At 42.9% G+C, this 22,401-nt stretch overlaps 1 protein-coding gene across 6 annotated transcripts in view; it reads right to left on the bottom strand.

Annotated features, from left to right (window-relative positions):
• The window catches only part of LOC306930320 (band 4.1-like protein 1), a 103,448-nt gene extending 84,338 nt beyond the window's left edge, over positions 1–19,110 (bottom strand). For all 6 annotated transcript variants that reach the window (XM_079511220.1, XM_079511222.1, XM_079511223.1 and 3 more), the window contains exon 1: positions 18,850–19,110. The gene's annotated coding sequence lies outside the window, so the exon portion shown is untranslated. The remainder of the gene's footprint in view (positions 1–18,849) is intronic.
• Positions 19,111–22,401: the final 3,291 nt, after the last annotated feature.

Here is a 22,401-nt window from a genome sequence, read left to right as displayed (position 1 = left end):
CACACACACTCCTCTCTCTCTCTGTCGCTCGAATTAATTAGTCTCATGTCGCGCAGCTGCGTCTAGATCGCAGCAGATCGTAGCAGATCCTGCCGGGACCTGCTACCCAGGCTACCAACTCACTAGACTAGAGGATATTGTAGCTCTTGATCACAACACAGTCTATAATTCACAACAAAGAAGGACTGTTTATTTCTCCGCCAGGCCGGACGGCCAAAAATCGGAGACTATGTTTTCGCCCTGTGAGGGAGTGTCAGTGTGTATCTATGAATAGATAATATCCGGCACCGTTGGACCAGAGTAATCTAGTAAGAGAGTGGCTACACTAGCATTGACTCCCATTGTAACAATGGAATGCGGAAGTGCTCATTCTATTTTGCGAGATCAAAGCGTGTCGCCACTCTCTTACTAGATTTCTCTGCGTTGGACCAAACATGAAACTTTGTACACCACACACACTCCAAGAGATTAAAATAGGGTGCATTTTGCATCCCAAAACGCAGTTTATAGTTAAGGGACGCAATAAAACAACGACCTCTGCATCCACGGGATGCACTACTGTATGTACAGTAAAAAATAATACACGTCAAAAGAATTGTGATATTTTGCTAGCTTTAGTTATAATAATCATTTCTTCTTCTGTTATCTACATGAATATAACCACATTATAACCATATAAAATGAAATGGGAGTTAAATGCTGCAATTTGTAAAAATGGCAAAATATGACTCCTAACGTTGTTGAAGTGGGACTCATAAAATGTCCCTGGGACTCAGCTAAAAGACCATCCCTGCATCCCGGGACTCATTACATTGAAAACCTATTTACATCACTGCGCTCCTTGGAGACCAGGGCAGAACCTCTGACCTGCATTTTCCCCAACGGCCTGCTGCTACCAGGAGGTGGCGAAACAGAATTTTTTTAAACAGATTTCCTGATATTACTCCTACAGATTTTGTCCAAACCTTGCACATATCGGTAACATTATCTCTATATTCATGTGATCATGACATATCCATTTTTCATATTCCATCCTGATTGGCTAAGATTGGCTTCCAAATTTGCAGGAGTGGACCGTTGTGTCAAATCATGAACACATCTGATTGCTGTGAAACTTGGCATGCACATACTAGGCCATGGAAGAAATGCCATCCTACATTTTTCAAATCAGCCTCATGGTGGCGCTATAACAGGCCGATTCACGTTTTGGCCTATAACTCTTGAACCGTAAGTAAAGTTAAGCTAAAATAATTTCCCCCCTGGATTCCTTGGATCAGATTCATTACACAACTCCCACATAGGCCATGCCCAATTCCACCTCAGTGACAATATTAACACTATTTTTCATTTTCTTTGCAAAACACAGTTTTTGCTACTACTCCTACAGATTTTGTCCAAACCTCATGCAAATCCGTATACATGATCATGTGAGTCATGGGATTATAACTATTGAACTGTAGGTCGTACAATTAACATCTTCCTTGGAACATGACTCAACATACAGATTACATACAGAATAAAATGTGTACCATTTTGGCGGAGACCTGTGAGGAAGGAAATAATTATCTAATTTCCATTCCTATTGGAAATGTATTTCCCTTAATTTCCCCTCAAGCAAGTTGAAGCAACATTGTTTCATCCTTTAAGTTGTTATGTAAAGAGCTTAACAAATGGAATGGAAACAATGTATTCAATCCAGTGGCAGAACAAAGCCAGTGGGTGCCAGTCCACAGGTGCCATTATACTTTGACACAACGTTTAAAACTACCAATTATTTGATTAGCATAATCTCTTGGAATGATGTGCAAACCCCATTGAGTCTTGATGGATATGGCATAAACGCCCTTTTATTTTTCAGTCTAGACTTCAAGCTTTGGATAAACCAGATAGTCCTTGCTGCCTGAGAAGGTCACTTGTATACACAGCATCATATAAATCCGCATTCAGTTTAACCACTTAAATTAAACCCTGGCCTACACACAGTATATCGGGTTCAATACTAGGCCCCCTACACCAATGTTTTGCAGAAAATAGCTGATCTACGACGTTGCAACAAGCTTGTAGATGTGTTATTTTCACTGAATGTTCACCCCAGAATAGGGACACTTGGGTGCATGTGGTTAATATAATACTCACGCCTCTAGTTTGAGGCTGGTGCATTTGACCAATAAAGTACCCATGTGGAGTGTTTTCTCCCGGTGCCAAGATTTCCAAGTATTGTAAGCCAAAACCGTTGCTGTGAATGGGATGTTACTAACTTGAGTATGCAATATGAAATCGACCTCCATATCTAACCAACCAAAAAATATGAAGTCCCTCTTCATCTTTATATGGAGAATCACTTGTGGATAGGGCGCACAAACCAATCGTAAAAACGGAAATAAAAATTGTCCCTATTTATTAGATCCAACTTTTAAATCCTTAGTGCTAACTGCAGTCTGCTGCTGTATGTCTGTGTCAAAGTTCCAAACCCAATTAACCAATAATCTTTCTGCCAACAAACTACTGCATAGGCATCAAGTTTTGAAAATAACCAGCAAATAGATCCAACTCAAACAGAGAAGTGTGAAAGGTGACCATAGCCTGATGTTTTAGTTTTTATAAATATTGGACTAGTTGTAATGTAGCAGAGAGCCACTATAGACAAATCCACGGAGGGGTGCCCCCCCTGGGCGCAGCCATAGCTGAGGTGTAACATTACATTTGCAAAATGGCCGGAAATAATGGAAAGTAAAAGTATACATCATTTTAACATGCATGGTACATCATTATAAGACCTAAATTAAATTTACCATTCAACTACCATTTATCCCCAAAATGACGTGGCAATGATGACAGGGTTTATCTTTTAACAGAGCTGGGCTGGGACAGAAATACACTTCTTATGTGATAAAGAAAAAGTCTCACCTAATGTTATTTTCATCTCATGTCCACACAGTATGTCACATTTAATTTCAGCATCAATTCATTCATTAACAGGCTTAACAGAGTCATCTCTAATGCATGCTTGTGCACACATCCTCTGTCACCCACTGATTCAGTCTATAGGGGCTGTTATCACAGCTTGCCTATCAAGGTGTTGAAATAAGCTTAAGTTAAGACCTAGCATGACCACTGAGCAATAACTGTGGGAAGTTTGTACCCAGTTGGAGTACTGGTGTGCTGAGAGAACCCGGACAACGTACGCTGACTTGGCACACCATGGCTGGGTTTATAGAGAAATTATGGTTTTGAGAACTTTTGACTGACATTCTTGTCGGTGTATACAAATGTTTTTAAGTGATGACTGCATGTCTCAGACGCAGTGCACTGTGCAGTGACCACTCTCTCAAATGTACAGTTTTGTACGCTGGCTCAAACGACACCAAGGATGTCCGCTGGTGGTCTCAGTACCTCTGGAAAAATATATTCATGTTGCGTACTCTGATTGGTTGGGAAGACGAGGTAAGGTCTGCTTCCATGTTTAAATCAACACGCACGCACGCACGCACGCACACACACACGCACACATGCACACACGCACACACACACACACACACACACACAAAGAAAAAAACGCATTAAGAACAAAAAAGCCTTGAGCACAAGATAGACTTGGATACAAGCTAAATATAAAACATTTGGCAGAGAAAAATGTGTAGGCATTCTAGGCAACAAGAGGATTTTGTGTCTAGTGGTGCCTGCTAAACTAAATGAGCACTAGAACTATCAAATGCAATGTGTAATTGACCTGTACAAATTTCCGATCTGCTTGTATTAAACGTTTAGGCAAGCATGAATTATCCTCTTTCGATCTGCGAAGCGTTTGTTTCATAAAAATCCACCGTGTCACGAAATTCTGTGCAGGTGATTATTTTTAAGTGTTGAGTTTGGAAGGACCACCTTGATTTTTATGAAACAAATGCTTTGCAGATTGAAAGAGGATAATTCACGCTTGCCCTACAGCTGCAATGTTGGCGAGTTAAACGTTGTTTAATACAAGCAGATCGGAAATTTCAATTTGATCAGGGTTAGGAAAATTCATGGGTCACATTTGTCCATTTTAAATAGGGTATTTTCTTATTGATTAATGATTATAATAATTAACGATTAACGTTTTGCACATCCCTACATTATACGGTAGATGCTGCCTCTTCAAGTCCAACATTCTAAAAACAAACAATATCTTGGAATGCCTGCAAGCTGTGAAGGGCTAAATTAACATGAGGCTGTCAAAGGAAATTAAACAGTTGATTTGGAGTTGTCACTGCTGTGTCAAATCCATCAACCGCATGCAGTTTTAATTTCCACACACACCAGTCCTGTGGGCTGTGGCATAGTGTTGTTCTAATTTTGGAACAATTCCCAAAGATCTCCTGTTCTGAGATCCTAAGTTGATTTCCACATAAAAGGATATTGTCAATGTCAGTGTTGGGCAGAAACCTTCCATCACCATATTTCAACTCCTTATGTTCTTTCGTAAATTAATACTCAACTTCATCATACAGTGTCTGGTAAAAGTAGCAAAAATAGCAGATTTACATTTGTATTTTTGTGAAAGTGGTTAAGTGTGTCTGTGGGTTTATATTGAACAAATGAAAAGTGTTAAAAGAGCATGTGACTAAATAATAAGTACATCCATTGTAAGTTTGTAACACAGGTTTATTCTTTCCATTTTCTGAAAGGTAACGGTGGACAAACAAAGTTTCCACATGACAGCGACGATATAATGAATTGCATTTTTATAGCGCTTTTCCAAGTGCTCAAAGCGCTTTACAATGGTTCACTTCATTCATTCATACATTGGGAGGTGAAGCGGCGAACAGTCGACGCCAGCGTCCTCACTTCCCACACCAATAGTGGCAAGCTAACACCAGCTAACTCATTGGAGGCAATGTAGGGTTCAGTGTCTTGCCCATGGACACTTCGACATGTAGACAGGAGAAGCTGGGATTCGACCCGCCGACCCAGGGATCATTGGACGACCTGCTCTACCTCCTGAGCCACAGCCGCCCGATATGCTGGTAGGTATTATGAACATCTCCAATACTGCCTTTCATCAATGCACAGACAGCACCACCATTTTCTGGAGCACATTTCGCTATCTCTGCTAGTATGTGGTGTGCAGTGCACATGCTATAGTACTGTATGTGACAGTACACATCATTTTAAAAGATATGAGTGCCGCATAGAGCATATGTCCGGCATGTTGGGTTGCCTCGCCAGGGTCGTAGGTTGCAGCACCAAAACATGGTGTGGAGTGTCTTCCTTGGCATATTGTTAGTGTGCATGAAAGGTTTGATGCTGATCAGTACTGCGGTTTCTAAGATTAGCTCCGTATAGACTCACTCAACCGCACGCACGCACACACACGCACGCACGCACGCACACACATAATCCTGGCCTTCTGGCCTGCCTGAGATAATAAATAAATAGCATAGTGTAGGGATGTAATTGATTAACCAATAAAAGTTGTAGCCTAATCAATTAATAGTAATTAATACTCTCAGATAAACGATTAGGCCTATTATTGTTTTTAACAGGCTTACTATCTTTAAATTAATACTGAGGACTTCACAAAGTAGAGGGAGCCCCAGAGATAAATACATTTATTTTGAAATAGTATCAAATGGGTCCTTGAAATTAAATCAAGAATTGCTACATGATGTTGTACTAGATGTGTAGATGCTTCATTAGATGCAAGGATATAACAAGGCAGGCTGACACCAGAAACGTCTCGCCCCACAGCGCCACCACGGCTTTATGCCACAGCTCAGGCAGGAACCAGAAGGTACCGTTTCACTCAACATGTTGATGACAACGGAATGTGGACATCAGTGTGTACCATTTGCAATTTCCAAATACATTATTTATAACTGATTCCCACCCAATCGGTATGCAACTCTGATGCCGCTGACTCAGGCTGAGTTGACATTTTCATGCATTTCACTTGCATTTGCCCCTAAAGAATTGATCTGTGCCAACCCGGAAAAATGATTTACGAGCACAGTGCACGAATCCTCTTTTCGTGCTCTATCCTCTATGAATCCTCTATCCTCAACCCCACCCCACCAAATCACCTTGCAGGAAACTACTTTAACAGTTTCCATACATCACACAAGCATGCACAAATGCAGACTCTCGCGCGCACACACACACACACACACACACACACACACACACACACACACACACACACACACACACACACACACACACACACACACACACACACACACACACACACACACACACACACACACACACACACACACACACACACACACACACACACACACACACACACACACACACACACACAGTATTTATCTGCATGTATGCCCCTACAATTTGATCTCTGTCCTCTGTCCATACAGTATTTGGGCAGCAAGACATGGAGAGACACAAAAAGGAGGGACATGCACAGTACAGTACATACAGACAACTGCTGTTCTATACAGCTCACCTTGACCTCAGGCGGCACGCCATAAAAAGTCAGGATATCTTTAGTGGAAAAATGTTTTTGTGAACTACGAGGTGTGACGTTGACATCAAGACTTCAGTACTCTATGTTCCGGGTTGCTGATACTATGTGTGCCAGCAAGGAGAGTTTGTATGGGGGCTTCGTTGATGTGTGGGTGTTCATGTGTGAGTGGCGAAGAAGTCGACTGAAGGAAACTCGGGAACTAGCCTACTTCACTAGTGAGAAGAAGCTGTTTGGATGCTCATAACACACCATTCCCCAGTTGTCATTTGTTTAAGCATCTTTGTAAGTTCATAGACCCATAGTAAAACTAGCTTACAGTATACTATATTTTCTTAGCAGCAAGCGACGACGATGTCACCAAGGAGTGATGACGCTGTTGCTGTCGATGGACTGGACTGGCCAGAAGCTGCAGTAAAGGTGAGGGTTAATCAGAAACAACATTCTGGTCTGAAATTAGCAGTGGCATGGTCTAATTTGCATGTCATGGGTGCGGGTGCATGGTCTCTTATTAAACCTTAGACGGGATACAAGCTGATCCATATTGGATCAACACACATGCATACGCACGCACGCACGCACGCACGCACGCACGCACGCACGCACGCACGCACACACGCACGCACGCACGCACGCACACCTCCTCTACCTCTGCCTTTAATGGCAAGAAACATAATTGGAATCTGCTGCTTCTTTTCTACTGCAGTGACGTCACATGCAGCTTTGTCCTTAGAGAACTCCTCAAAGGCCCAATGTGGAAATAACAACACCAGATATCCCACCTCAGCAGACTTCAACAGAATAGACTGCATATAAATGTAGTTTTATATACATTTCCATGATGAAAACTGAGAATATCTGCCAATTCTGTCTCTTGCATCCGACTTGGAAATCTAGCCTTGTTATCTAAGCAGTTAGTGTAAATATTTAAGTAGAAAGATTAGATAATTACCAAGTTTCAACATAACACTACCGGTATATTTTTCCATTTTCAGGAACAGGGAAACTATTTGAAAAAACTTCAAGCCTTGACCTTGTTGAACCCCAGCATACAGCTGAACAGTATGGTGTGTAGTGTGTGTGTGTGCCCTGGTTGGTGGTTCGGCAGTGGACAGGGACCAGGTCAGAGGGGCGAGCCATTTCCCCTCCACATGGAGCTCTGGGCAAGTCAGCACTCCAGAGCAAGAGAGGCAGTGGGCATAGGTCCAGTCCCCAGTTCCACTCTCCAGTTTGTATAGAGCCATTCATACCCTTATTAGGATCAGTGCTGGGGCTGAAAGAACGCTACAGGGGCTCTCTGTGTTATGGGTGTCGGTGTCAGTGAGCTAAAGAAGCCGAATACAGAGCTCAATGATACTTGTTTAAGTACAGACAGGGCCAGGCACAGACACACACACTAACTCTGAGTAGTCATGTCAATGCATAGAAGAGCATTACAGAGTTGTCTGTAGCAATGTAGCATGTACTGTATGCCCATTGCCTGGCCAGCACTACTGTATAGAACAGTGTGTTAAGGCCAGCTGAACACCAACACTGAGCATCTGTATCTGTGGACTAGAGTAGTTGGCACTTGGCAGTGCCTTGTGGACTTACAAGAATGCAGCAAGGAAACTATTACCAGAGGGCCTGGGCATCAATCATGCAATGAATTATAAAGGAGTTTCTCGTTTTCATTGCAAAAAGAAATCAATGTGCTACAGCGAGTCGACATAGCATCCGTGTGAGCAGAGCAAAGCAATTTATGATGGCTAGTAAAGCTCACAAACCATGCTGTAATGCATAACATTCAATAATACTGCCTTACTGTTTAATATTATATTATGGAATATTATTCCATAATATAATTAGAGAGAGGGTCTGCTGATGCCAAATGGTTTCCAAATACTGTTCGATGGTGTTACAACTATGCACACAGGTGCTGAGGAGAGGTGAGAATAATATAATTCTGCATTGCACAGTGTGATAAAACACTATAGGGAATGCAACCAACCACAGATCCGATGATTGGGAGATCATTGTTGGCCTCCTGCTAACCACAACTATCATACATCACATTACATCAATGGAATTGCGGTTGTTATACCAACACTGCTTTGTTGCGCAGCATCCAGAATGATGAAAAGACACACCACAAGATTATTCGATTTATCACCAAAGTAACAAAAGAATATTAGAATCAGAATCCATTTTTTTGTCACATCACAGGTGTGAAACTAATATAAGAAATTGATACTTGCGGCCTTAGTTGTGAGTGGTGCATTATTAGGTTAGAATTAGTAACCTATCAACGTGGCCTTGGCTAGAACTCTTAACCTAAGCTCCACCTGTTTAATTGCTGCAATAAAAGCAATTTATTGCCGATAGATAGTGTGTAATTTAACAGTGATGCTTACCACATATGTGCATGGGCTGATGATAAATCATGGGGACACATCCCCGCCGTTAATGAGCACACTCCACTTATCATTAGTGCACCGAGGAACAAGTTAGTAAAGAGACTTGTAGACCATGTGACTGATATGACTAATAACTGTCAGTTGGCTGCAGGGGGTAGCAATATATCAGAGTGCGTACCAACTACCAAGTACCAACACAAAGCTGAAATGCCCGGGGCGATGGCCCTTGAAGTTCGAAGCTGTCAAGTGAAGAAAAAATAACATTCATTTCAAGTTCTATTTCTTTCTTCCTCTGTATGCATGCAACATTTAACACCCAAGATCTTTGGTTTGGTTTTGCTGTTACAAGTTACACACTTGGAGGGGAGGTTCATAATAATTATTAAAATGAATGTAATGAATAATTACATCAGTCTATCTCATGGTGGCGCTATAACAGCCCACTTACATTTTGGTTTATAACTCTTGAACCGTATGTCGTAAAATCAACATTTCTCTTTCCCTGGATTCCTTGGGTCATGACGCATCTCCCCATATAGACCAGGCCCATTTGCGTCGGGATAGATTTTCCGCCATTTAGAATTTTCTTCAAAACACACTTTTGCTCTTCCACCTACAGATTTTGTCCAAATCTTACAAAAATCGGTACACATTATCTCTGGACCTATCCGAGTTGATGTGCAGCACACTAGGACGTCCGACCACATGATAGACCATTACCATTACCATTCAAGCTATGAGCACGCAGAAAACACCTAAGGTGATGTCACACTTTTGCTGTTCAAATAATGTATACATCTGTTGAGTAAGTATGCAAATTGAAGGTTGTATAGGTTCAGAAAGTATACAGTAGTGAATGAGGCATATCCTGCCTCTGTATTCCAACCCGTCAGACCAGTTTGAGAAGCCACAGGACGGGCCCAAAGAGATTGGGAGTAGTCTAGTCTCTGCTCCTCCGCAGACTATGATTGCGCAAACTGTAAGCTTGCGTAGTTCTCCACAATAACATGAGCTATCACTGGGAAACACGGGGATTAGCAAATCTGGGTCCCTATCCAAAAAGTATGCTATGCATGCCAGCACGATGCAATCATCATGTGGTGAAAGCCAGAGTTATGCCTGATGCCATGTCGCTCAACCAGAAAATAGCTTGTATATCTGATCGGTGTGGAATACGGTGTGCAACTGTATAAACCATGGCTTTATAGAGCTGAACAGTGCTCCACATCATAAATGGCCAGCTGGCCCGGATGCACTAAACTATTGAAATGCTTCGGGCAAGCTAACTGCAAAAGCGCCCACACTGTGCCCACGGGTCGCCTCCATGGAGTTATTTATACACTATATGATTGCCTTCGCCTCCTCATTTGCACAACCACCAGATTACTTCTCTGTATGTATGTACGCAACCCTTCTCATACTCAACAGTACGCTTGCATCCAACTTGACCGACTACAGGTGCCGGCCAACCGACCACTTAACCCATTCAGGCCTGACGTCGAAATTAAAAAAACGTTCGCTCTGAAAGAATATATACCTATTCAAAGATTTGTGCCGCATTTTTACGATTTTTCAAAAATAGCAGACCTACAAGTTCATAGCGCGCCACTCGGTGGCGTGCTATGAGCTTGTAGATCTGCTATTTTTCAATAGCTAAAGTATAACAGAATGCTTGAAACACCAAAAGGGGTTCCCGCCCAAACTGGGTTAAAATATGCCCTGCGTAGGTCTACTGTATATCAGATGATGTGATGACTTTACAGGCAGTTAGAGCTGCCAGAAGCTGCGACGCATTATGAGCTTACAGCTCATCTCTACTATTTCTGAAAGTTGAAGAAATCTTTAGAAAACGCTTGTCTGTGATGACATGCCCAAAATATGGATGCCAGGTTGAAAGTGGTTAAACATTTTGGGTCTCAGGCATCCCACAGCAGAGCATCACCTGTCAGCACAATATGCCTTTGCTTAGACAGCATCTCTTTTTGATGAATACCCTCCACTATTATTACATTTAGCTGTGAATCACCTCAATGGCTATATAGGAGGTTTAAGTACATCATTTGCTTTGAGGTTACCCATATTGAGTGATATATATATACACCGGTATTGAAACTAAAATTATTTTGTAATCCCACCCCTCTTTCAAATTGCAAAATGTAGGCTATTTGATATAGTATTCAACAAATAAGTTGCTTTTTTAACATCAAAAGTCTAAATTGTGTAAATGCCCATTCCTTGCAGAAGTCTGGAGTCCAACTAGTCGGCAATCACCAGACTCTCAATAGCTCATTGTCCCATCCATTTCAATATCAAAATTCAACTGTAGCTATAAGCTAGCTCTAAAATCTAACAATGTGTGTGACATTGCGACTATGTGTGGAGTCAATGGATGGCTAAATGCCATGCCTCTGAAGCACCAGCATCTTCTTAAATCCTAAAGCTCTGGAACTGCTCCAGTAGTTCTGCATGCACTGTGGTAGAAACTGGGGTTGTACTGAGCCGCTCCCAGGTGTCTATGTGTGTAACTGCGAATGTAAGGCAGGGTGTTACTGGGTCGAAGCTGTTAAAAGATGCATTGCTGATTATGCTGAAAAACCTGCAAAACCTTTCCTCAAGTGGTGTGAAACCCTAGGACACATTTGTAGTTTGTTTTCCTGTACAGGTTAAACACTACAGAAGGCTAATTACACAGCAGACCGTTAAGGAACACAGCTGCAGCTAATTACATTTGTAATGGGTGCGTTATAGATTTACTGTAGGTGTGCCCAGAGTCATGGGAGTGCCAACGTGCAAGCAAAGACAGTAGTTAACAGTATTTTCAACGCTTGCACATTGGCACACCAAGATCTAACACACACTGCAATTGAACTGCTACAATGGTGATAGTAGAATTGTGTCATAGGCAACAAACGTGACAGTAATCAAATGTCCCAGTGACTAGCGATTAAACATTATGCCTTTGTTTTCTCTTCTCAGGACTGCTTGAGAGTATAATTAAAACTCGGCTGTTTTACACAAAGAGGCTCAGCTTCTGATCTGATCTTTAGGCCACGTTTACACGGCAACGGTCTCTAGAGAAAATGGCAAGATAAAAAATCTGATGTTATCTGGGATTGAAAACATAACAAATCTCCATGTAAACGGACAAAACGGTGAATCTGCAAAACGTGTGACATGTGTCGGCTCACTTTGCGTATGTTTTAACAGAATAAAATCACACTTGTGTGAAGTGAGTGGTGCAACTCCATGTGGGGGTCCCCGGGGGTCCCCAGAAGTTCCACACCCACGGCCAAGGTGCCGGCCCGGTTCCGGCGAGCCGCCCCACGTCCGAAACGGTAGAGAAATTACAGATTTGCCATGTAGGGGACCTTCGGGGGTCCCCGGAACATCCAGGCCCCCAGGAACGCTCCCAGGGGGCCGGGCCGATTCCGGCGCGCCACCCCACGTCCGAAACGGTTGAGAAATTACAGAGTTACCGTGTGGGGGTCCCTCTAATGTACCCTCTACTGTACTGTACTGTCACTGTACTGTACTGTACTGACACACCCGAAATCATCATATATACAGTTAATATGTGCGTGTGTGTTTGTGTGTGTGTTAGGTTGCGCACAGGTGGTGAAAAACAACCATGCTATTTTTGTGCTCATACCCACCCAGGCAACCATGCTACATAGCTCCGTAGTCAAAAAGTGAGAACGTAACGGGACTTTGTCGTTTTCTCTACAGACCGTTGTAGTCTAAACGTGGCCTTAGTTTAGGTCATAGAAGAGACAGTGTTCAAAGCTCCTGAAATGGTTCTTCATGTTCATCAAAGAGGGGGAAGAAACATCCGCACTTGTTTCTATAGCTCCACAAGAGAGACTTACTTTATTTAATGGCAAAAATGACATTTTGACTGAAGAAGACCTAAAGGGTCGAAACGTTGCATTTTTGTGGAGCTATAGAAACAAGTGTGCGGATGTTTCTTCCTTCTCTTTGATGTTTGCCTTGATGCCTTAATTGACATCCAGCACCTGGCCTAAATACATGTGCACACAATCTTCATGTTCATCTGAAATTCCAGCAGACAGACAGGGTAGGTAGAACATCCAATCCAGCACCAAGCGCTGAGCAGAATGCCCAAACAGCTGCAGTCAAACAGCCACAGCACGCCAACAAAACAGCAAGCCTGGTCACTAGTCAGTGGTCACAGAGGAGCATTCCACAAATAGATACTTCATCACAATCTCTCTCCAACAATGTATAGTGTTTCTCCCCTATGTTTTGCCATGGGCTGTCTGACTTGAACAATCGTTTTTATATCTTGGATGAATGGATGTGAATAGTAGGTGAACAATGGCTTGTTGGGTTGGTCAAATGAAGCAAGATATCTGCAGAAAAACAATGTCTGCAGCAGAGCACATCACCAAAACATCAGACTGACCTTCCCCCAGAAAAGAAGTTGGCACACATTATTTTCCCTCAGATGAGCCACTATTGTGGGAGAGGAGGGGTGGGGGGAATGGGGGATGAAGTGCATGAAGCATGCAAACATTATCATGACGTCAGATCAAACAACGGAGAAACATGACAAGTCGCATCCCTTCGAAAGAGGAGATTTGTTAAAGGAAGGAGTCGGCAGGCAGGAGGAGTGGCAGGGGGAGAGATGAAGTGAGGTATGCAAAAGGAAGAAGAAAAAACAATCTCTTGACAAAACACAGAACCTGCTGACTCACTGTAATCAGCAGGCCGAGGAGGGCTGAGCTGCGGCTCTGGCAAGAGCCTGCCGACTCCCCTTCAGAAGGACAAAGTGACGCTTCCCGTCAGCTGGGATCCTCTATTACTGTATATGAATGGAGGTAGGGGGAAATAGAATGGTGAAATAAAACTGCCTCAGAGCATGAATTAGGCTTATCGTTTATTCTTCAAAACACCATTCAGTACGCAGAGAGCAGGAGGGAGTCAGTACGCAGAGAGCAGGAGGGAATCAGATGGAAAATTGACCACAGTCATGCACATAAAAACGGATACTAAAAATAAAGCCCAGAGCAGAGATAACTGACGGCATTACAGGAGGGGACAGACCGCTCAGGAAGGGAGCACAGTCAGGAAGAAGAAGGGGAGGGGCATCATCACCCCAAGTGATACTGACGGATGACAATGGTGGTGGCGGTGAATAGAGGCCATAATATCATAGATGAAGCTGTGCAATCACCTCATCACAATCACTATCATTGTGTCTGTCAAATCAATTCATTGCATCTAAAAATGTATGCAAAAGTAAAGTAAAAGTAACTTAAAATTATACTTGAGTGAATGTACTTAGTTCATTTCCACCTCTGCCTTCTGATGAGGCCTTATTCAACTGCCATACAGTATAACAAAGGCAGAAAGATACACACATCAAATAATTTGATTATATTACTGAAATGCAGTATTAAATGCACCAGCGTCTACTTCTGCTTCTTCTGTTTCATGTAAGAAACAAAACGCACAAAAATTACAATTACTTTCAATAGTGTATTATACTACTGTAGCACTGACACAATGCAACGCGTGCGTGCGTGCGTGTGTGCGTGCGTGCATATAGGTGTGAAATGTTGCCTGCACGTACTGCATGCCTGTATGTGTGTGCCTGTATATGTGCATCTAAGTGCATGTGTGTGACGTGTGTGTGTGTGAGCGGGCCCTATGGCGCAGTGGGCAGCAGCCAACGTGACCGGATTCACCCAGCCACAAAAACACAGTGAGCCAGAGAATAACCCACAGGCGGAGCAGCCAGCAATGACAGCTGAGTAGACACACTGTCTAGAATGGATGCACAAACTCAACACACAGATGATACACACATGTCACACACAGATACACGCATGCAGGATGCACATGACACCGATGTCACATGTGTATGGTGGTCTGGTTTAGCGTGTATGTGTGTAATATTGCATTATTAGTAATGGCTAGGGTATAAATCAGGATAAATTGATAAACCATTTAAGCATTACTTTATACTTCATCGCACAATGGTGTCGTGCAAAAACAGTGAAAATAACCGATCTACAAGCTCACAGGGCATTGCATCTTGATGCGTTGTGAACTTGTAGATCTGCAATTTTCACAGTTTTTGAACATTTCTTTTACATATTGCCTATAATGTTGTGCCCAAAATAGGGATTTATTATAAATCGATAATTATAATCATAATTTAATTTCCTAGAGGTTTGGGCCACTATTCGGCCCTCACACCTATGTCGCACTGACGTTCCGAACAATATGCCCATATATGGAGATATCTGTATCCATCAGTGTTTGCCCCTTTTAGTTGTATGCCCATAAAGGAGATCGCTGATGTGATCAGTATATGGGCAATTTGAGAATGCCCCCTTTTATGCCCATTTATGGAGCTGTCTGATTTGTTTGCGCCTGATGCCATGACGACACATTGAGGTTAAACAATGCACTCCATATTTGGGCGTAGCTGCATTGGGAACTCCATATATGGTATTGGCTGAGTCATAGTGACATGAGCGTGACGACGTGGTCTGCCTGTCCTCCCTTAAGCCAATTTTAAAGGGGCATTCCAGTCATTAATATACCTTAATAATAAAAAGGTTCCCCCATTCTGTGTTTCCTAGAACTGTAGGTCTGAAAAAAATCATTAACATGGTGAAACACATCTTGATGATGTCATCAAGATGTGTTTCACCATGTTAATGATTTTTTTTCATAATTACAGTTCTAGGAAACACAGAATGGGGGAACCTTTTTATTATTTCCACACAACAGCTCTAAGGTATATTAATGACATAGTAAAATGTTGAAAATGAGTGGAATGCCCCTTTAAGAATAAATGTATTATTTATTATTGTTCATAATCAATTAAATCCATTAGTTCGATTAACTGTTGCAACCCTAGTCTTGTTGCAGGTTTCAGTATCTTGCCTCTGTCTATGACATAATATGAATGATGGCATCCAGCATTCTTCACCTTTGCTTTGATGGTGGCTTAGCAGGGATAGCCTGTAGCTATAGTTTCTGCTTTTAACTGCGATATTATTTAAAACGGGTTAGGCTTACACGCATGTGCTAAAAGCACAACTCCAATAAGGCAGGGTGGATGTTAGCTCCTTCAGCCTCACAGGGTGCTCATTTGAATTGCAAATGAATGGTAGGCAGCATGCTGCGCTGTTAAATCCCAGCAGCACCCTTGAGCATCTTAACACACACATGCACAAACGGCAGCACATGCAGCCTAAGCATGTAGCTAAGCATGGATGCATATGCAAGAAACACACACGGATGCAGTGCTGTCGGATACATTTCTGTTCACAAATTTCTGTTGACAAGAATCACAACTGCATGCTGTACATTTCAAACATTGACAGACAGCAGTGTGAACGAATGGGTACGAGGGGAAGCAGGAACCTGACTCTGAGAATGATGCAGTGACACCACAGTGTTTGCCGATGGGGGGGCCGGAGATGAGGGGGGGTAAATACAGTAATCAGGAGAGAATCAGGGGCAGATGACTGGCTGGACAGGACAGGAAGAGACAGTTGTCTGATGTAGGGCTGCAACTATCGACTACTTTTTTGATTAATCGAATAATCTAGAATCAGGTTTTTTAGTATTCATTTTTTAATGAATCAATTAACCATTTAACTGTGAAAAGTATAAAGTAGGGCTACTTTATACTTTGCACAGCATTGTGCATCTTTTTTGGGGGGGCGCTCACGTTATGAGTTGTTGAGCTGTAATTTTTACTATTTTGAAAACGTTTGGAAAGAAATATGACTTTTGCATAATGACATGCCCAAATTAGAGATCAATTATTCATTGATTATTTTATTAAATTATAGATATTTTTTATAATCGATTAAATCAATTAAGTGTTGCACCCCTATAGTCCGAGGATGTTATGACTTCTATGTGACAGGTCTACCAACTAAATGTGCCCGCTTTGTGCTGCCTGAAAGAAAAGCAGCTAAGTGTGTAACAAGACCACAAATGGAGCTGGATTCCCACTGGGGACGCTGTGGGTGCTGGCGGCGTGTTCTCTCCTCCGTGTCATCAGTGCCCATACCCGAGGCGGGGTTGGCGAAAGGGCCTTTCTGTGTGGATTTTGCATGTTCTCCCCGTGTCCCCTAGGGTAGGTACCCTCACAAAAAACATGCAGTAATCCTGGTCTCTAAACTGCCTCCCCTTGCCAGCCTGATGGAGGGGAAAGGAACTGGTCGGAATAACGTGTTCCATCCACGCGCTACGTCCAACCAGGGAGCTCCCCCCTGTCAGGTGTAAAGGAGCAACTTGGACACTCATGCATGAAGGAAGCATGAGTTCAAGTCTGTTGCTCTCCCCAGGTTGGCGGAGGGTGTGTAGAGCCCAGGATCACATTAGATAATTAACACAGGGGTGAAAAATGGGTTACAAAATCATGGGATAAAAAATTAAGAGAGACAAATGGAGCTGGGCTGGATGTACAGAGCTTGGCAGAAGGAATATGACAACATAAGACAGATCCCAAGCCAGGAAAAAAATAAAATAATTGAGATTAGTATTAGAATAGGTTCATTTTTTGAACTGCTAGCTAGATAACAGTTCATGGATTCAAATATAACTCATACACATACCGGTAGTTTTGTGTCTGGTTACACAGACATTGTATTCAAAATCACACCTGTGTGAACCGAGTGGTGCAACTCCCCTCTCCCCCTGCCTCTCTCTCTCTCTCTCTCTCTGTAATTAGCAGCAGTGCAACACTATCTCTCTCTCTCTGTTTCTGGCACAACAGCGCCACTTTTGCCCCTACTGGTACTCTAAACATTGGGACATAGTCCCATAGTCCCATAGGGACATTGCTGTTCCTTGGAGTGGTTGCACGACTCAAAAATACAGAGTTAATCTCTACAGTACAACATGATGATCACAGAAAAATGTATGATCAAAAGTTAAGCCATTTCCATTCAAGGAGCCATTGAAAATAATGGAACACTGCCTGGACCCATTATTCAGTCAACAGTCAACATAAGCAGAGAACTGTGTCAGAAAGCATTCTGTTAGGTAGGACATGTTCACTTCAAAGCCACTTTTCTATTTGTTTTTGAGCATACTCAGCCACTTTTTGAGAGTTGAGAGTAGGCTATAGCTATATCCTATTACGGTGTGCTGCTGCTAAAGGAAGTGTGACACTAAAATTGGCCAAGTTTGTGTGTCTCTGTCTGTCTGTCTCTCTCTCTGTGTGTGTGTGTGTGTGTGTGTGTGTGTGTGTGTGTGTGTGTGTGTGTGTGTGTGTGTGTGTGTGTGTGTGTGTGTGTGTGTGTGTGTGTGTGTGTGTGTAGTGATGGGTGTGTCTGACATGACAGAGCTGCCAATTGGTGCCAACTCCAAGTTGGAATGACAGCTCCAATTTGCCTGTCAGCTGGTCTGACATAAACAGCAAAACAAATCGATCTGTTGCTGTAACTGGAGATAGTACTTTTCAGTAACAGTACCACACCCGGTTAGTACTAATTACCAAGCTGACAGCTTGCATATAAAATAACAACACGAGCAAAGCTTGCCATAAGTGGCTGTTCAAACGCTACCCGGACCAAACATATAGCTTGAGAACCATTGACTCTGTACGGGAAAGGACAAGCCTTCTGTTTTTAGTTCCTTTAATAACGATTTCAACCATTCATGAAATATTGCCAGTCTTCGTGACGAGGCTATTGTAGCCTATGTATGAAATTATGCGCTGTTGAATGGCGCCAGTATAAACTGTATACTAGGCTAAAATGCTTTTCCATTGCGGCACTGTATACACAAAGAGAGTACCGTAGGTATCACGAATACCCATAGGTTAGATCATAAAAATGGACGAATGAGCATTCGGGCAAATGAGAAGCATGTGTCTTAAAGATTTCACACGCAAACAGTCAACAATTCGTGTAAAAGCACTTTGCATGGACCCGTTTTTATAGAAATAATAACAGCCGCATGCCCAAACTAGCTGAATATAAGATTTGAACGTACCCTCCCGTCAAACAGTCATCCAGGTAAGAACCATTGATGTCGGCGCACCGCACGGTGACTCGATCCGATCCCGCCAGCGCTCCGTCGTTATTCCTGGGGTTGTTGGAGGCTTCGTAGTTCGTATGGAGGATAGGGGACCCGGGAATGTGTCGGTGTACCGGCAGACAGTGTACCAGTAGTGGACCATGCAGGGGAAAGCCTCAGCTGAATGGAAGGAGGAGGAGGGAGGAGGACAGTGAAAGAGGGAGGGACAGTGGTGGTAGTCTGGCAGATGCAGCCAGGGAGGGAGGCAGAAGTCGAGGAAGGCAGTTCGCAGGTCACGAAAGGAACCCTATATTTTATATGACAAACCTTATTTTTATAAGCGTTTCATATCGGCATAGTCACAGAGGGTCAGAGGCATTGTTCAAATCCTTTTGATTTAATCACTAAGCATAAGCCTATAAGTATAAGCCCACTGTAAATAGCCCCCATTCATATACCTGCTTCTGCACACAGTGGCCATTGGGCTACTATATATTAGCCTTATATAAAGACCAATCACTGCATCATAAGTCTTTGAATGAAAAACAAACGTGTTGTGTTTGGTACATAGTAGGCCCACTTAAAATACTCTATTGCTTTCAAGTGAAGTTCTGAGTTTGACAAATGGACATTAATTGACTATGATGAATTCCTGTTCTGTTATGATGAATTCCTGTTCTGTTTATGATGAATTCCTGTTCTGTCCTTTGTCTATATAGAAGTGTCTATTTGTACGTCTCTAAATGTTTTTGATGAATTGAACATGGTGGACCCTATTGAAAACAAGTGTAATGCTTAATTGGGTCGTCCACTCACAGTTAACAGCCTTTGTATTGAGTTTGTGCTTGAAATGTACTGTAATTCTGCAAACTGTTAATACATATTTCAATCAATCAATCAATCAATCAATCAATCAATCAATCAAAAACTGCAGATAAAGTAGGCTATAGGCCTACTTGTTATATTGGTCTGAAAAAACATTGAATTAGAAGCAAAGCCTCACATAATCTACTATAGAAACGTTGATCACTACAGATTTATGTTTATGTTTGTGTTATTTTCTCTCCATCTGACATTATAGGCTAGGCCTATCTTTTTTTATTACCTCCTTTTCTCCCCATTAGTCAATATGCCATTTGATTTCTCCCCTAACACATTTCTGTGCTGTCACTGCTGTGCTGTTGTACCCTACTAGCAAGGCGCCTGGATATAGAGCCATCTCCTCCCGCCCAACACTAGTGACAGGTGCAGGCTCAGTCTGTATGTGCAGTGACAATTATCATTTTATTATTTTACTGTGCAATTAAGTGATCCAACCTGTTCCAGTGTGATCTGCCTTAGCTTTGAATAGAGGCCATTAGAAATGAAGACACGGGCCTGGGCCATGGCTCAATGGTCCAGGCACCTTGGCTGGTAATCCAGTCTGGCAGTGTGCCGCGGGCTCGACTCCCGATCCCGACAGCCTTTACTGCATGTCTTCCCCCATTTCCTGTCAGCCTACTGTCTGTCCCTCCATAAAAAATATAAAATAAAGGCGAAAGCCACACAAAAAAAACATTTAGAAATGCAGACACGGTACAAACTAGTCTGAAGACCTAAGGTGATGAGATGATGAGAGGTTTAATACTGATCAACTGTGGTATAGGCTATACCATTGGTCCTTCGTGTGGTAGCAAGTCTATTCCCATTTCCCTGTGGGGTCTGTTTTGTTTCAGAAAACAAAATCTGTATGCTAATTGAATGTCCCATATATACTACAAATTATTAACATTTTAAAATAATTTCAACATTTTTACCCCTTGATCTGGGCTTTGTAGAGTTTCATTGCAAGCTTAAGCTTTGTACTTACAGACAAATCATAAAAAATGCTTCAAAGCTACGTCTGTCTAATAATGTAACATTGTTTGTATTTTGCTGCAATAAGACAACAATAAGGAAGTCTTCAAAATGCTGTGCAGGAGACCTGCTGTAGGTGCAAGAAGGCGACGATGATGATTTTGTGTGAAATCTTTAAAGAGCACATTGCATGCACTGTGATATGCCTGGCCTATGCTAGGCTCGCCTGGTTGAGGGACATAAAATGCCAGAGAGGAAAGGTTGTGTAAACGGGTGGAGCAGGGGGGGTTAGGAGAAAAGCAATTCCATTTTTTTCTCTTTATTTTTAGGGGCATTTTCATGCATTATTCAGACATAGACAGTATTAGACACAGTGAAGAGACAGGAAATTAAGACAGAGAGGAGTGACATTCAGGAAATGGTCTGGCTGTCCGGGAATTGACCCGGGCACTTGCTGTCCGGTATTAGAGACCATTTTGGTATGCACCCTAATCACTCAGGTATCGAGTCACCCCAGCAATTACATTTACTAGAACTCGACCGGTCTCGCTCTAGCCATCCAGGTGGCCAGTTGTCCGGGTGGCCAGTCATCCAGGTGGGCAGTTGTCCGGGTGGCCAGTCATCCAGGTGGGCAGTTGTCCGGGTGGCCAGTCATCCAGGTGGGCAGTTGTCCGGGTGGCCAGTCATCCAGGTGGCCAATTGGTACTGTAGTACTGTAGCGTACTGTACCGTACAATACCGTACTGTACTGTACCATACTGTACCATACTGTGCTGTACGGTACAGTATGTACAGTTGCAGGGATGCAATGTAGTGCAGATGAATTCCTGTGGCATGCAGATTTGTTTGTGCATGGAGAGATGTGTGCTAACGGAGTGGTTTGGTAGGAGAAGCCGAATGGATAAACAGCCATGTGGTTGTGTACCATTAGGGTAGAAGGATTTGATGAATATGTAGCCCCTGGGAATACAGTCAACAAAGTAAAGGGTCCATGGGAATAAACTCAACTAAGCATAGGGTTAAAGTGGTTTGATAAGGTACACGTGTCCTCATTTCATGATTTGTATTTTGGAAGAGGATCAGAGGTGGCCAATCACCTGGTCACACCATTGTTTCCTCCTCAATATCAGCCTCCTTTCAGCCCGTGGAGGGCGCTGCTGCTTGGTGTACTCTACAGCATCTGAAACTGCCTGAGGAACACACTACAGCTACCACCTGAGGAACACTCTACGGCTCAGCGTTCAAAAACCAAGCTCAGAGACTCAGCGACAACACAGCACTTGTGCAACTAGGCCCCTCAGGGCTGCCCCCTCCTGTATACTCCCTGTTCACTCACAACTATGTAGACTGGACACACGTATCTCAAACTCAACAAACATCCTGGAGTTTACGGAAGACACCGCCGTCATCAACCTGATTACAGACAATAATCAGACGACCTACAGAGAGGAAGTGAGAGCCTCGGCATTGCGGTGTCAGGACAACAACCAGAGGTGGCTGCAGGCACCACACGCCCCCATTCACACCAACGGATCTGCAGTGGAGTGAGCAGCTCCTGCGACTGATTAACATCCCGTGGGCACCATTGTCAAGGCGGTAAGACAACGGCTCTTCATCCTCCACACTGACACATTTTGTAGAGGCAATTCTAATATTTACTTATATTTTTCAGTACTGCACTATAGATTGTTC

This window comes from Electrona antarctica (assembly GCF_951216825.1).
Source record: "Electrona antarctica genome assembly, chromosome: 9".
Classification (NCBI taxonomy): domain Eukaryota; kingdom Metazoa; phylum Chordata; class Actinopteri; order Myctophiformes; family Myctophidae; genus Electrona; species Electrona antarctica.
The sequence above is the reverse complement of the archived record's forward strand: the minus strand, read 5'-3'. Positions and strand labels throughout refer to the sequence as shown.